Source organism: Arachis ipaensis, chromosome B4, assembly GCF_059453495.1.
Source record: "Arachis ipaensis isolate K30076 ecotype BB chromosome B4, ASM5945349v1, whole genome shotgun sequence".
Classification (NCBI taxonomy): domain Eukaryota; kingdom Viridiplantae; phylum Streptophyta; class Magnoliopsida; order Fabales; family Fabaceae; genus Arachis; species Arachis ipaensis.
The window spans coordinates 24,876,431-24,891,091 of record NC_142439.1 but is presented as its reverse complement, the minus strand read 5'-3'; the positions used below and the strand labels follow the sequence as shown (position 1 = coordinate 24,891,091).

The 14,661-nt window shown below is 37.4% G+C and overlaps 1 non-coding gene across 1 annotated transcript; it reads left to right on the top strand.

Annotated features, from left to right (window-relative positions):
- Positions 1 to 8,803: 8,803 nt before the first annotated feature.
- On the top strand, positions 8,804 to 8,911 carry LOC148566948 (small nucleolar RNA R71). Its single transcript, XR_015882126.1, has one exon. It is a non-coding gene; the product is annotated as a small nucleolar RNA R71 (small nucleolar RNA).
- The last annotated feature ends 5,750 nt before the right edge of the window (positions 8,912 to 14,661 follow it).

The window sequence follows — 14,661 nt, the reverse complement described above, 5'->3', positions numbered from 1 at the left end:
TTTTATACACTGACAGTATAAAATATTTTACACAGTCGTGCAATCATATCCATTCTTTTGAATGCCTATTCATCCGATCAATGTGAAAGGTAGTTCTTTTTGTTGATGTGACATTATGTAATTAGATGTACGTGTAAAATTACTTTACACTGATAGTGTATCAAAATTAAATTTTTTATAGTGCTTATTTTTTCAAAAAATCCAACTGATATTTTATTTTTTATTAATTTCAAGAATTGTTGATACTATGTGGCGAATTTCTTCAATTTAATTTGTATATATAGGACTTCGTAATCCTTGTGAATCTTAATTTACTTACAATGATAAAGGAGATGAAGATAAATCAACGACATTATTATTAGAGATGACAAAATTTTCTGAAGTACGGGAATTCTCTCAAAAATTGTTCTAAATGAGGACTTGAAGACGCTTTTTTTTTGTGGGGATGGGAAGGAGCCAAAATTATTCCGAGGCAAACGTGGGTACTCGAGCAAGGATCTCTGTCCTGTCCCTACTAATCACTGAATTATTAAATTTACTTAAATATCTTTAATAATTTATTTCTAATATAAATTTTTTAGTCATTTCGGATACTGTTGAGTTAAGAAATTAATTAATAAAATTGATGATGACAAACATTTGATTAGTGGGCTAATCACCCAATTAGTTTTGATTATTTTTGATAAGTGATGCAGGCTAAAAATAAGTGTTGCAGCAGCCCAACATCAAACAAAAGATATATGCTAATGGGCTGAATGGTAAGGAAGACAAGCCCAAGTCTTTCATCTCAAGCAAAAGTCTTCCAAGAAGCAAGGCAAGGCACCAACGGGCTGAACTTGAGAAGAACCCGATCCAAGCCCGAATTGATTTTCAATTCCCTCCATCTTGCCTTACCAGAAGCAACGTTCCTCTACTCTCTAATCAAGTCAAATCAAAGCTTCAGAAAAGTAAGAAAGAGAAAGAGAGAAAAAGCTTCTTCCCTAAGCTAGTAACCAAAGAAGCAAGAGAGAGAAAGTTTAAGCGTAAAGCACAGAAGCTAAAACAGAAAATCCAAACCAAATCAAGCTTAAGTTAAAGGTAATCCATCTCATCTTGCATGCATCAAATCTTTTTCTCTTCTTCCCAACTCTCTGCTATATCCGAAAATAGCATTCAAGGGAAAGTTGTTTTCTGCCCTATTCTGCTTCACATCTACGGTCACAAGTGATACTTGGAGACCAAGTAGTTTCTCAATGGCTAAGATCAAGTTGACCATGAGAAGATTTCTATGGTTACTGCTTTGAGGCTTTCGGTCAAGATGAAGGAGTCAGAAGCAAAGTTTCTACTCTAAGGTTTAATGTGAAAAAGTGAATCTGTGGGTTGGTGAAGCTCAAGGCTCAAGGTGTTGACCTTGGAAGAAGAACCAAACAACATGCAAGGAGATAAAAGAAGCTTGCTGCTCATTCAGAAGGTAAGGAGAGAAAACCAGAGTTGTGTGAGCTGTGTTCTGTAAAGAAGTTCCTCTACTTGGATAATGCTTTCTTTCAAAGAAGCATTCGGCCAATACTAAAGAACTCAAGCTGAGGTTTGCAAATTTGGTTTGCACATAGCGAAGAGGCTGTTGATGAAGTCAATCTCCTTCATGTTTTACAGATTGTAACTTACTTTTCAATGTTTATCTTTCTGTAATTTCTTGAGAGAAAAGGCATATTGAGAGAACTCAAGTAAAAGCCATGAGTGGAAAAAGGCTGAATGAAACACTTGAGAGAAAAGCCTAGAGTTATTTTCAGATTTCTTTAGGTATGTCTATGTCTTGTATCTTGTACCTGTAAGGTATCCCTTTCTTAGTTGGGTTAGCACTAAGAGGAATAGTTAGGTATTAGCATAGCCAATATCAAGTTAGGTTAGAACTTGAGTGTGAAAGGATTGGGTCAATCCTGTGAAATTGGTGTATGTAATACTGTTAACTATAGTGAAATTCTTCCATAGTTGTGGAGGAGACTGGACGTAGGTTGCATAGCACAAGGCAACCGAACCAGGATACATGCTGGTGTTAGCTTTTCTCTTCTCTGCTGTGTTCTATTTTCTGATATTCATGAGACAAAAATAAATTGTCTCATAAATTTCCGCTGCTGAGTACAAACAGTATCAGAATTGAAAGTTTGTTTAAAAAGGATAATAACAGCAACTAAAAGGAAGGCATAGATTCAACCCCCCTTCTCTAAGCCTACCACAACCTTCAATTGGTATCAGGAGCTAAGGTCTCAAGAATCAAGCTTAACCGCTTGGAGCAAAGATCCAATGGCGAACAACTTGGGCACAACCACAGTTGCCTACACCCTCACTGAAGGCCAGTCAAACAATCGGCCACCTTTCTTCAACGGGAAAAACTACTCCTACTGGAAAGAAAGGATAAGGATTTTCATCCAATCCATTGACTACAACATATGGAAGATTGTTGTGAGCGGTCCCAAGATCCCAACAAAAACAAGTGCTGATGGAGTGGTGACTCCAAAAGAAGAAGCTGAGGCTACTTGGATTAACTTCAAAGGATCCAAATCAATTTGGATACCTAAGGCTACTTGAAACTCTTCATGCAGATTTGACTAGCATCCAAAAACAAAAAGGACATGTGGTACATGGATAGTGGATGTTCAAGGCACATGACTGGAAGGTCAACCTACTTCATCAAACTAAACAAGTATGATGGAGATTTTGTGACCTTTGGAGATTATGGTAAAGGTAAAATCATTGCTATTGGAAAAGTAGGTAATGAGCAATCTACTTTCATTGATTATGTACTTTTGGTATGTGGTTTGAAGCACAATCTTTTGAGTATAAGTCAGCTGTGTGATTTAGGATATTTAGTGATTTTCAAAAGATTTGAATGCTGTGTTGTTAATGAAAAAACAAATGAAGTGATTTTTGTTGCCAAGCGTTTTAATAATATGTATGGACTTACTCTTGATGAACTAAAAGATCAAAATGTAGCTTGTCTTCATTCTAAAGAATCTGAAAAGTGGTTATGGCACAAGAGATTGGGCCATGCAAGTATGTTTCAAATAAACAAACTTGTTAAGAAAGAATTAGTAAGAGGTCTTCCTTTGATAAAATTTGACAAAGACATCACTTGTGATGCTTGCCAAATGGGAAAACAAACTAAAAGTTCTTTTAAACCAAAGGAAGACATCTCTACTAAAAGACCACTTGAGTTACTACACATTGATTTATTTGGTCCAACAAGAACTCAAAGCCTAGGTGGTAAACATTATGGTTTAGTAATTGTGGATGACTATACTAGGTTTGGTTGGGTTTTATTTCTTGCACACTGGTACGCGGAATCGTGATTACACTTTAATTATGTAAAATTCATTGCTCTTTCTTTCCCTGGAAGTGGCGCCAAAAATATGATGCCAAGACCACGGTTCACAACTCCGTGTAACTGACCAGCAAGTGCACTGGGTCGTCCAAGTAATACCTTACGTGAGTAAGGGTCGAATCCCACGGAGATTGTTGGTATGAAGCAAGCTATGGTCACCTTGTAAATCTCAGTCAGGCGGATATAAATTGATAATGGAGTTTTCGAAATTAAATAATAAAAGAGGGATAGAAATACTTATGTAAATCATTGGTGAGAATTTCAGATAAGCATAGGGAGATGCGTTCGTTCCTCTGAACCTCTGCTTTCCTGCTATCTTCATCCAATCAGTCTTACTCCTTTCCATGGCTGGCTTTATACAAGGAAATCACCGTTGTCAGTGGCTACATCCCCTCCTCTCAGTGAATAATATGCTAACATGCTCTGTCACAGCACAGCTATTCATCTGTCGGTTCTCGATCATGTCGGAATAGAATCCATTGATTCTTTTGCGTCTGTCACTAACGCCCCACAATCGCGAGTTTGAAGCTCGTCACAGTCATTCAATCATTGAATCCTACTCAGAATACCACAGACAAGGTTTAGACTTTCCGGATTCTCTTGAATGCCGCCATCATTCTAGCTTACGCCACGAAGATTCTGATTAGGAAATCTAAGAGATAATCATTCAGTCGAAGGTAGAACGGAAGTGGTTGTCAGGCACGCGTTCATGGGGAATGATGATGATTGTCACGTTCATCACATTCAGGTTGAAGTGCGAATGAATTATCTTAGAAGCGAAATAAGATGAATGGAATAGAAAATAGTAGTACGTTGCATTAATCTTTAAGGAACAGCAGAGCTCCACACCTTAATCTATGGAGTGTAGAAACTCTACCGTTGAAAATACATAAGTGAAGGTCCAGGCATGGCCGAGATGGCCAGCCCCCAAAACGTGATCAAAGGATCATAAGGTAATCCAAAGATGAACAATGGATTAAAACTGAGACCAAAGATGTCTAATACAATAGTAAAAGGTCCTATTTATAATAAACTAGTCACTAGGGTTTACATGAGTAAGTAATTGATGCATAAATCCACTTCCGGGGCCCACTTGGTGTGTGATTGGGCTGAGCTTGAGTGTTACACGTGTAGAGGTCATTCCTAGAGTTGAACGCCAGTTTTTGTGCCAGTTTGGGCGTTCAACTCTGGTTTTGGCTCCTTTTCTGGCGTTGGACGCCAGATTTGGGTAGAAAGCTGGCGTTGAACGCCAGTTTACGTCATCTATTCTTGGCCAAAGTATGGACTATTATATATTTCTGGAAAGCCCTGGATGTCTACTTTCCAACGCAATTGGAAGCACGCCATTTTGAGTTTTTTAGCTCCAGAAAATCCACTTTGAGTGCAGGGAGGTCAGAATCCAACAGCATCAGCAGTCTTTCTTCAACCTCTGAATCTGATTTCTGCTCAAGTCCCTCAATTTCAGCCAGAAAATACCTGAAATCACAGAAAAACACAAAAACTCATAGTAAAGTCCAGAAATGTGAATTTAACATAAAAACTAATGAAAACATCCCTAAAAGTAACTAGATCCTACTAAAAACATACTAAAAACAATGCCAAAAAGCGTATAAATTATCCGCTCATCACAACACCAAACTTAAATTGTTGCTTGTCCCCAAGCAACTGAAAATTAAATAGGATAAAAAGAAGAGAATATACTATAAATTCCAAACTATCAATGAAACAGAGCTTCAATCATATGAGCGGGACTTATAGCTTTTTGCCTCTTGAATAGTTTTGGCATCTCATTTTATCCATTGAGGTTCAGAATGATTGGCATCTATAAGAACTTCAGATTTCGAATAGTGTTATTGACTCTCCTAGTTCAGTATGATGATTCTTGAACACAGCTATTTTATGAGTCTTGGTCGTGGCCCTAAGCACTTTGTTTTCCAGTATTACCACCGGATACATAAATGCCACAGACACATAATTGGGTGAACCCTTTCAGATTGTGACTCAGCTTTGCTAAAGTCCCCAATTAGAGGTGTCCAGGCTTCTTAAGCACACTCTTTTTTTTTGCTTTGGACCTTGACTTTAACCGCTCAGTCTCAAGTTTTCACTTGACACCTACACGCCACAAGCACATGGTTAGGGACAGCTTGGTTTAGCCGCTTAGACCAGGATTTTATTCCTTTGGGCCCTCCTATCCACTGATGCTCAAAGTCTTGGGATCCTTTTTATTTGCCCTTTCCTTTTGGTTTTAAGGGTTATTGGCTTTTTGCTCTTTCCTCTTGGTTTTAAGAGCTTTGGCTTTTTCTGCTTGCTTTTTCTTTTTCTTTCTATTTTTTTTCGCCTATTTTTTTTCTCTTTTTTTTTTTCTGCAAGCTTTGTTCTTTGCTGCTTTTTCTTGCTTCAAGAATCATTTTTATGATTTTTCAAATTATCAAATAACATGTCTCCTAGTCATCATTCTTTCAAGAGCCAACATATTTAACATTCTTAAACAACAACTTCAAAAGACATATGCACTGTTCAAGCATTCATTCAGAAAACAAGAAGCATTGTCACCACATCAATATAATTAAGCTAAGTTCAAGGATAAATTCGAAACTCATGTACTTCTTGTTCTTTTGAATTAAAACATTTTTCATTTAAGAGAGGTGATGGATTCATAGGACATTCATAACTTTAAGACAAAGTTACTAACTACTAATGATCATGTAATGAAGACACAAACATAGATAAGCACATATCATAGAAAACAAAAAACAGAAGAAATAAGAACAAGGAATGAATCCACCTTAGTGATGGTGGCGTTTCCTTCTTGAGGAACCAATGATGTCCTTGAGCTCTTCTATGTCTCCTCCTTGTCTTTGTTGCTCCTCCTTCATTGCTTTTTGATCTTCTCTTATTTCATGAAGGATGATGGAGTGCTCTTGATGTTCCACCCTTAGTTGCTTCCAATAATTGTGTAGAAGAAAATGTATCCCCTGAGGTATCTCAGGGATCTCTTGATTTGCAGTCAAATGTTCTACCACTGAGCTATAGACCCTTGATGGAAGCTTTTGTCTTTCCTTTTCTCTTTCTAGAGGTTTCTCTGGCCTTAGGTGCCATCAATGGTTATGAAAAAACAAAAAAAAACTATGCTTTTACCACACCAAACTTAGAATATTGCTCGCCCTCGAGCAAAAGAAGAAAGAAAAGAAGAAGAAGATATGGAGGAGATGGTCGTGTTTTGGGGAAGAGTGTTTATGGGATTGTGTGAAAGGATGATTGAGAAGAGAGAAGAGAGTGAGTGGAGGTAGGTGGGGATCCTATGGGGTCCACAGATCCTGAGGTGATCCTGTGGGGTCCACAGATCTTGAGGTGTCAAGGCATTTACATCCCTGCACCAATTTAGGCATGCAAAATGCCCTTGCACACAACTCTGGGCGTTCAGCGCCAGGTTGGTGCCCATTTTGGGCATTCAACGCCCATTTGCTGCCATTTCTGGCGTTGAACGCCAGAACCATGCTTGTTCTGGGCGTTCAGCGCCAGAACCATGCTTTGTTCTGGCGTTGAACGCCAGGCAGGTTCTTCCTCCAGGGTGTGATTTTTCTTCTGCTGTTTTTGATTCCGTTTTTGATTTTTTTGTTTATTTTGTGACTCCACATGATTATGAACCTATAAAGACATATAACTAAGAAAAATATTGTTAGATAAATAAAAATTGGGTTGCCTCCCAACAAGCGCTTCTTTAATGTCAATAGCTTGACAGTGGGCTCTCATGGAGCCTCACAGATGTTCAGAGCATTGTTGAGACTCTCCAACACCAAACTTAGAGTTTGGATATGGGAGTTCAACACCAAACTTAGAGTTTGGATATGGCCTCCCAACACCAAACTTAGAGTTTGACTGTGGGGGCTTTGGTTGACTCTGCTTTGAGAGAAGCTTTTTCTGCTTCCTCTCCATGGTTGCAGAGGGAAATCCTTGAGTTTTAAACACAAGGGAGTTCTTATTCCATTGAAGGACTATTTCACCTCTGTCAACATCAATGACAGCTCTTGCTGTGGCCAGGAAAGGTCTTCCTAGGATGATGGATTCATCCTCTTCCTTTCCAGTATCCAGGACTATGAAATCAGCAGGGATGTAAAGGCCTTCAACCTTTACTAACACGTCCTCTACTTGTCCATAAGCCTGTTTTCTTGAGCTGTCTGCCATCTCTAATGAGATTTTAGCAGCTTGCACCCCATAGATTCCCAGTTTCTCTATTACAGAGAGGGGCATGAGGTTTATCCCTGAACCAAGGTCACATAGAGCCTTAAATATCATGGTGCCTATGGTACAAGATATTATGAACTTTCCAGGATCCTGTCTCTTCTGAGGCAATGTCAGTTGATCCAGATCACTTAGTTCATTGATGAACAAGGGAGGTTCAACTTCCCAAGTATCAATGCCAAATAATTTGGCATTCAGCTTCATGATTGCACCAAGAAACTTGGTAGTTTGCTCTTCAGTAACATCCTCATTCTCTTCAGAAGAGGAATACTCATCAGAGCTCATGAAGGGCATAAGGAGGTTCAATGGAATCTCTATGGTCTCTAGATGAGCCTCAGAGTCCTTTGGTTCCTCAGAGGGAAGCTCCTTATTGATCACTGGACGTCCCAGGAGGTCTTCCTCCTTGGGATTCACGTCCTCCTCTCCCTCATTGGGTTCGGCCATGGTGCTTATGTCAATGGCCTTGCACTCTCCTTTTGGATTCTCTTCTGTATTGCTTGGGAGAGTACTGGGAGGGATTTCAGTGATCCTTTTACTCAGCTGGCCCACTTGTGCTTCCAAATTTCTAATGGAAGACCTGGTTTCATTCATGAAACTCACAGTGGCCTTAGATAGATCAGAGACTAAATTTGCTAAATTAGAAGCATTTTGTTCAGAGTTCTCTGTCTGTTGCTGAGTGGATGATGGAAAAGGCTTGCTATTGCTAAACCTGTTTCTTCCACCATTATTAAAGCCTTGTTGAGACTTTTGATCCTTCCATGAGAAATTGGGGTGATTTCTCCATGATGAGTTATAGGTGTTTCCATAAGGTTCACCTAAGTAATTTACCTCTGCTATTGCAGGGTTCTCAGGATCATAAGCTTCTTCTTCAGAAGATGCCTCTTGAGTACTGTTGGATGCAGCTTGCATTCCATGCAGACTCTGAGAAATCATATTGACTTGCTGAGTCAATATTTTATTCTGAGCCAATATGGAATTCAGAGTATCAACTTCAAGAACTCCCTTCTTCATAGGCGTCCCATTATTCACAAGATTCCTTTCAGAAGTGTACATGAACTGGTTATTAGCAACCATGTCAATGAGTTCTTGAGCTTCTGCAGGTGTTTTCTTTAGGTGAATGGATCCACCTGCAGAAGTGTCCAGTGACATCTTTGATAGCTCAGATAAACCATCATAGAATATATCCAGGATGGTCCATTCTGAAAGCATGTCAGAAGGACACTTTTTGGTCAACTGTTTGTATCTTTCCCAAGCTTCATAGAGGGATTCACCTTCTTTTTGTCTGAAGGTTTGAACATCAGCTCTAAGCTTGCTCAGCTTTTGAGGAGGAAAGTACTTGGCTAAGAAAGCCGTGACCAGCTTATCCCAAGAGTTCAGGCTGTCTTTGGGTTGAGAATCCAACCATAATCTAGCTCTGTCTCTTACAGCAAAAGGGAAAAGCATGAGCCTGTAGACTTCAGGATCTACTCCATTAGTCTTTACAGTATCACATATCTGCAAGAATTTAGTTAAGAACTGAAAAGGATCTTCAGATGGAAGTCCATGAAACTTGCAGTTCTGCTGCATCAGAGAAACCAATTGAGGTTTCAGCTCAAAGTTGTTTGCTCCAATGGCAGGAATGGAGATGCTTCTTCCATGTAAATTGGAATTTGGTGCAGTAAAGTCACCAAGCATCTTCCTTACATTATTATTATTTTCGGCTGCCATCTCCTCTTCCTGTTCGAAAATTTCTGAAAGGTTATCTCTGGATTGTTGTATTTTAGCTTCTCTTAGTTTCCTTTTCAGAGTCCTTTCAGGTTCTGGATCTGCTTCCACAAGAATGTTCTTGTCTTTGCTCCTGCTCATATGACAAAAAAGAAGGTACAGAAAAATAATAATAATAGAAATCCTTTATACCACAGTATAGGGATTCCTTTGTGAGTGAAAGAAAAGAGGGAGAAAAAGAATGTAATGGAATGGAAGAAAACCAACTGTGATGAGGATTGAGATGTGAGATGAGATGTTAGTAGATGAATAAATAAATAGAATGAGATGAGAGAGGGAGAATTTTCGAAAAATATTTTTGAAAGAGAGTTAGTGATTTTCGAAAATGGTTTTTGAAAAATGTTAGTATTTTTCGAAAAAAAAAAAATTTTTTTAAATAAAAAATAAAAATAAAAATAATTAGTTAATTAAAAAGAAATTTTTGAAAAAGGGGGAAGATATTTTCGAAAATTAGAGAGAGAGAGTTAGTTAGGTAGTTTTGAAAAAGTTAAGAAACAAACAAAAAGTTAGTTAGTTAGTTGAAACAAATTTTGAAAAGATAAGAAGTTAGGAGGTTAGAAAAGATATTTTGAAACCAACTTTTTGAAAAAGGTAAGATAAGAAGATATTTTGAAAAGATATGATAAAAATTAGTTTTGAAAAAGATTTGATTTTTAAAACCACAATTAATGACTTGATTCACAAGAAATCACAAGATATGATTCTAGAACTTAAAGTTTGAATCTTTCTTAACAAGCAAGTAACAAACTTCAAATTTTTGAATCAAAACATTAATTGATTATGTTGTTTTCGAAAATTTGATATAAAAATATGAAAAAGATTTTTGAAAAATATTTTTGGAATTTTCGAAAATAACTAAGAATTTTGAAAAAGATTTGATTTTTGAAAAAGATTTTGAAAAAGATTTTGAAAAAGATAAGATTTTCAAATTGAAAATTTGATTTGACTCATAAGAAACAACTTGATTTTTAAAAAATTTTGAAAAAGTCAATCCAAATTTTCGAATTTGATGAGAGAAAAAGGGGAAAGATATTTTTTTTTTTTGAATTTTTATGATGCAAGAGAAAAACACTAAAATGATGCAATGCATGATATTTTTAGATCAAAACATGTGATGCATGCAAGAATGCTATGAATGTCAAGATGAACACCAAGAACACTATGAATGGCAAGATGAACATCATAGACACAATTTTGAAAAATTTTTAATGCAAAGAAAACATGCAAGACACCAAACTTAGAATTCTTTAATGCTTAGACACTAAGAATTCAAGAATGCATATGGTAAACATGAAAAGACACAAAACAAAAAATCATCAAGATCAAACAAGAAGACTTACCAAGAACAACTTGAAGATCATGAAGAACACTATGAATGCATGATATTTTCGAAAAATGCAAGATGCATATGCAATTGACACCAAACTTATAACATGACTCAAGACTCAAACAAGAAACACAAAATATTTTTTATTTTTATGATTTTCTAATTTTTTGGATTTTTATTTTATATTTTTCGAAAATTATTTAGAAAAAGGAAAAATAAGGATTCCAAAATTTTTAATATGAATTCCAGGAATCTTGCCATGTTAGTCTTAAAGCTCCAATCAAAGGGTCTGGCATGGCTTAACAGCCAGCCAAGCTTTAGCATATAATTACATGGGCTGGAGTGATTAGTTGAATACCAATCCCAAAGTAGTTTGGGTATGGCTTTACAGCCAGATATGAGTCAACATATTTCATGAAACACTAGAATTCATTCTTAAAAATTTTGAAGCCATAGAATAATTTATTTTTGAAAACACATTTTTTTTTTCGAAAACAGATGAGAAGTTTTTGAAAGATTTTTGAAAAATTTTTGAAAACAAAACAAAAAGACTCTATCACCATTGTCAGTGGCTACATCCCCTCCTCTCAGTGAATAATATGCTAACATGCTCTGTCACAGCACAGCTATTCATCTATCGGTTCTCGATCATATCGGAATAGAATCCATTGATTCTTTTGCGTCTGTCACTAACGCCCCACAATCGCGAGTTTGAAGCTCGTCACAGTCATTCAATCATTGAATCCTACTCAGAATACCACAGACAAGGTTTAGACTTTCCGGATTCTCTTGAATGCCGCCATCATTCTAGCTTACGCCACGAAGATTCTGATTAGGAAATCTAAGAGATAATCATTCAGTCGAAGGTAGAACGGAAGTGGTTGTCAGGCACGCGTTCATGGGGAATGATGATGATTGTCACGTTCATCACATTCAGGTTGAAGTGCGAATGAATTATCTTAGAAGCGAAATAAGATGAATGGAATAGAAAATAGTAGTACGTTGCATTAATCTTTGAGGAACAGCAGAGCTCCACACCTTAATCTATGGAGTGTAGAAACTCTACCGTTGAAAATACATAAGTGAAGGTCCAGGCATGGCCGAGATGGCCAGCCCCCAAAACGTGATCAAAGGATCATAAGGTAATCCAAAGATGAACAATGGATTAAAACTGAGACCAAAGATGTCTAATACAATAGTAAAAGGTCCTATTTATAATAAACTAGTCACTAGGGTTTACATGAGTAAGTAATTGATGCATAAATCCACTTCCGGGGCCCACTTGGTGTGTGATTGGGCTGAGCTTGAGTGTTACACGTATAGAGGTCATTCCTGGAGTTGAACGCCAGTTTTTGTGCCAGTTTGGGCGTTCAACTCTGGTTTTGGCTCCTTTTCTGGCGCTGGACGCCAGATTTGGGTAGAAAGCTGGCGTTGAACGCCAGTTTACGTCATCTATTCTTGGCCAAAGTATGGACTATTATATATTGCTGGAAAGCCCTGGATGTCTACTTTCCAACGAAATTGGAAGCACGCCATTTCGAGTTCTGTATCTCCAGAAAATCCACTTTGAGTGCAGGGAGGTCAGAATCCAACAGCATCAGCAGTCCTTCTTCAACCTCTGAATCTGATTTCTGCTCAAGTCCCTCAATTTCAGCCAGAAAATACCTGAAATCACAGAAAAACACAAAAACTCATAGTAAAGTCCAGAAATGTGAATTTAACATAAAAACTAATGAAAACATCCCTAAAAGTAACTAGATCCTACTAAAAACATACTAAAAACAATGCCAAAAAGCGTATAAATTATCCGCTCATCACACACAAAAATGAAGCATTTTTGGTCTTTGAACCTTTTTGCAAGAAAATTCAAAATGAAAAGGATTTGAAAATCTCTTCTATAAGAAGCGATCATGGAACTGAATTTGAAAATAATTTGTTTGAATCCTTTTGTGATGAATTTGGAATATCTCACAACTTCTCTTGTCCAAGAACACCACAACAAAATGGTGTTGTGGAAAGAAGAAATAGAAGCATACAAGAGATGACAAGAGCTATGCTTTGTGAGAGTAATGTTCCAAAATTCCTTTGGGGTGAAGCGGTTAACACAGCATGCCACATTTTAAATAGAACAATCATAAGGAAATTTTTGAAGAAAACCCCTTATGAACTTTGGAAAGGCTACCCACCAAACTTAGACTACTTACACATCTTTGGATGCAAATGTTTTGTTTAAAATAACAAAGAAAATTTGAAAAAATTTGATCCAAAGGCTTATGAGTGTTTGTTTGTAGGATATTCCACAACTAGTAAAGCATATAGGGTTTATCATCAAGATGCTAGAATTATTGAGGAGTCCATACATGTCACATTCTGTGACACTAACTTAGTACAAAGTATTTTGAAAGATTGTGATGCAGGAAATCAAGCTCAAAAGGAAGCTGAAACTGTGCAAAATCAAGAGAAAGGACATTCTGGTCAAACTGAACCAGAAACTGCAACTGCTGAAAATTCGAGAGACAATTCCATTTTGTCTCATGAATCTGAAGGAAATCCTGAAGCCAGCAGCACCCAGAATCCCTTGGTATCTCAATCTGCATCCAAGTCCACTAGACCTCGTGAATGGAGATTCTTGAAGAATTATCCTGAGGAATTTGTCATTGGGGACGTCTCTCATGGAGTGCAAACAAGGTCTTCTACTAGAAAGACAAATGAAGGATCAAACATTGCCCTTCTTTCACAAATAGAGCCTCAAAACGTCAAGGAAGTACTCAGTGACCCTTCTTGGGTTAAAGCTATGGAGGATGAGCTTCTTGAGTTTGAAAAGAACCAAGTATGGACTTTGGTTCCAAGGCCAAGTGGAAAGAAAGTGACCGGCACCAAGTGGATTTTTCGGAACAAGTTGGGAGAAGATGGTAGCATTGCAAGAAACAAGGCAAGGCTAGTGGCACAAGGATATGACCAAGAAGAAGGAATAGACTTTGATGAATCCTTTGCCCCTGTTGTCCGAATGGAAGCCATAAGACTTCTCTTAGCCTATGCTGCATTTTGTGGTTTTAAACTATATCAAATGGATGTGAAATGTGCATTTTTAAATGGTGTGATAGATAGAGAGGTGTATGTGGAGTAGCCTCCTGGTTTTGAAAATAAAGAACATTTTGATCATGTTTTCAAATTGTCTAAAGCTCTCTATGGTTTAAGACAAGCTCCTAGAGCTTGGTATGAGAGACTTAGTTCTTTTCTTTTGAAAAATGATTTTCAAAGAGGCACCACTGACACAAATCTATTCATCAAGAACTCTAATGATTCTTTTATTTTAGTCCAAATATATGTTGATGACATTATTTTTAGATCAGCAAATGAATCCCTTTGTTCTGAATTTGAAAAACTCATGACAAGTGAATTTGACATGAGTATGATGGGTGAACTTAATTTCTTCCTTGGGCTGCAAATTAAACAAACTGAAAAATGTATTTTCATTCATCAAGAGAAGTATGCCAAGGAATTAGTCAAGAAATTTGGTATGAAAAATGCCAAACCCATGGGAACTCCCATGCATCCTAGTTCTAAATTAGATAAGGGAGAAACTGAGAAAGATGTTTATGAGACTAGGTATAGAGGAATGATTGGTTCTCTTATGTACTTAACTTCCTCTAGACCCGATATTGTGCAAAGTGTTGGATTGTGTTCTAGGTTCCAACCCAAACCTAAAGAGTTACATCTTTCTGCAGTTAAAAGTATCATTAGATATGTTCATGGCACATCCAATTTTGGTCTTTGGTATCTTAAGATTGATGATTTTTCTGCAGTTGGTTATTGTGATGCAGACTTTGCTGGTGATAGAGTTGATAGAAGGAGCACTTCAGGCCTATGTTGCTTCCTTGGAAAGTCATTGAATGTTTGGTCAAGCAAGAAGCAACCAACAGTGGCCTTATCCACTGCAGAGGCTGAGTATATAGCTGCTTCTTCTTGC